Raw genomic sequence first — 2954 nt, 5'->3', positions numbered from 1 at the left:
AAAAAACAAACTTTGTTTCTTTCTCTCCGGGACTCGGAGAAAGCGTCACTTCCTAGTGCGGTAAGCGGGGAGGCTCCCGGGCCCGGGCTCCTCAACTCCTCCTCCTCCCGCCTTCCTCCTCCTTCTCCTCCTCCCTCCGCGGCGCAGCTCCCCGCCGGCCCTCAGCGCCTCATCCCGGCACGGCCCTAGGCCCCCTGCCCTTGTCCACGGATCTCGGCTTGACCTTCTGCGCGTGGCTGTCGCTGTTGTTGGCAAAGAAGGAGAGGAAATCCCCAACGAGTGAGGGGCGGGCAGAGAGTTTGAAGCATTGATTTGAAAGCCAAGCCCTGCAAAATGCTGCCGTGTCCAATACCCGTCGGAAAGCGCCGCTTTGATGCCCCGAGTTCAGAGCCAGCCTCTTCAGCGCGATCAGGCTTTATGTCCTTTCTCGCTAAAGAAAAACAAAGAGCTTTTTGTTTTTAAGGAATCCCCTGGACCAAAGGAAAACATGATTTTCTGTTTCCCCCTTTCAGTCCCTTTTCTCACAGCTTTTTCAGAAGAAAAAGTTAAAAAAGCAGGGAAGGGAGAAAGGATTTTAGTCTAATGCAAATCCTCAGGTCATCTCTATGCTGTTGGCTGTTTTACCAAACAACTGAAATTTACTTTCACAAGAACACATACTTCTGAGGTTTCTAAAAATGTTCAGCTCCTCTTTTGTAAGATGGCTTCCTCTGCTGCCTTGGTCCAAGAATAAAAAACAGAGTGCGCTGACAAATGCAGGCACGCTACTCTACCCTACTAAGGCAGGAAATAAAGAAGCTGCTTTGTCATTGCTCCCTCTGTAGACTGCTCTGCTCCTCGAGTTTGTTAACAAGCAATGAAACTTACAGATTATAAAATAACCTTTAGACAGCATTCATAGATTAGACTCATATTCAGTGAAATGTTGAGCAACAGGAAAATGCCAAACGTTTTTCTCCAATGTGCACGTTGCCACGTGTTTGCCTTCATCCAGGTTCAGATTATTCAGTGCACACAGTAACATTGCTGGGTTTTGGGGTTTTTTTTCCAGACCAGCAGGGCAGTTTCCCTTCCAGCATGCATTGCTTTATAGAGTGAAATATAGAAGTGATTTTTGCACTGCTCACTGTAGTTTGTGTTTCTTTCACAATAGTTCCTTGCAGAACGTTTTACCAGGGAAGCTCAAGATGTGCAGAAACAGGAGCCCACAGAAGTGACTTGCCCATGACTACAGATGCATAACCAGGTTACTCTGATGAGTCCCAGGTCAGCAGTCTAATTACCACACCCAATCTTTTCCTGTCATGGTGCAGAGGATAACAGTGAGACACATGGCAGTGAAGAGCAAAATAGTAGCCACAGGTACTACTGGTAAAGGTTTTTTTTCTTTCACAACCAGCGGTATCATTTGATCCAACACTGTCCCAATAGGACCTTCAAGGAAAATTCTGCTATAGCACCATTAATGCATTTGCTCTTCCAAACTTCTGGTAGACAGGAACAATGGGTCAATAACTATTTAAATCAATACAGAAAGAATATTCCCAGATGTTCACAAATTTCCTAATATGTAAAGCAAACATAAATCATTGAACATATAATAACTAGCTGTAGTCAAAGGCATACAATTCATTAGTTTAATTTGCCCTAATAAAGATTGAAAAGAAAGATTCAATAAACTGGAGTTATTTCCTCTCTCTCATGTTAGGCAATCGGTGCCTCAACTGAAGCACATCAGATATGGATAAGATTAAAAATTACTTATGTCAACTTTCATTGGGGGAAAAAAAACCCAACCAAAAATAAACCCAAACCCCAGAAGTCTTCTCTGATTTTAAATCATGTTCTAACAGCAAAGTGTATCTCTTTGTTCAAGACAGAACAAATGTATGTTGTACTTCACCTGTTTGGAGGCTGGGAGCAAAATGATGAGCAGCATCTTGTGTTTCACAATACTTAATCACGTAAAAGCAGTAGACAATGACAGAAACGTCATCATCCGGCTACAGAAGCTAACATTGCGCAGAGCAGGGAGTGTGCTTTCTACCCTGCTCTGGGAGACATTTTAACTTGTTGGATTTGATGGTTGCCTCCTAAGTAACGTATCAGGTAGATAGGAATCCTGCTGAGCCAAAGGCAACATAGTAACCACGAAGACAAAGCTGAAACACACTGTAAAATGCAAAATCTTTAGGAAAGAATGATCGTATTTCCTAAACAAACCAAATGGGATAAGAACAAAAACAAGCAAGCAGGTAGGTACACCAACCAGTTTATAGATCTAAAATAGAAGAAACACACTTCAAAGACACCATGGTGTTTATAGAGCTGTATGTTAGTGTTTGTCGTACTGAGCAATAAAAGTTTTATGAAGTGTTTGGTAAGGATTTTACAGTTATACACTCTTCAATTGTTTCTCTGTTCCTTACATTACATGGTCCTTACATCTTCTCCAGAACCAGCCATCATAATTTTCTTCCTTTCAGAACAGCTTTTGCTATGCTTTTAAAAAGTTTTTCTTTCTCTTTTCTCAGCATATGCTGAGATTACATGATGGCTGCACTTCTATCAGCTTTACATTAACAAAACTTAATACACACGCGTTCCCTATTACGTCATTATTTTGTTACTACACTGAAGGAGATTGGAAGATTTCCTAGCTATCAGCATCTAAAATCTTAGTTTTCTTTGGCTTGTACAGACACATCTTGCAGTGTAACAACATCGACTCATATCATTAATACACTGGATTGCACTGAGTCAGAATTTTAGGGGGCCCTCTTTCCACCGGGTCAGAGTAGAGCCAAGGCCCCGTCCTCTTCGTAGTTCTCATGAGCTGAACTAGTGCTCCAGCATGATGGGAGAAAATACGGAGCTATTAGTTCTCCCTGAAATTAAGTATAAAATGAAGGTCTTAACCACTGTAGCTAGTGAGAAAGCATTTACACCCTTTG

This window comes from Corvus brachyrhynchos, unplaced genomic scaffold (assembly GCF_000691975.1).
Source record: "Corvus brachyrhynchos isolate BGI_N302 unplaced genomic scaffold, ASM69197v1 scaffold115, whole genome shotgun sequence".
NCBI lineage: Eukaryota > Metazoa > Chordata > Aves > Passeriformes > Corvidae > Corvus > Corvus brachyrhynchos.
The sequence above is the reverse complement of the archived record's forward strand: the minus strand, read 5'-3'. Positions refer to the sequence as shown.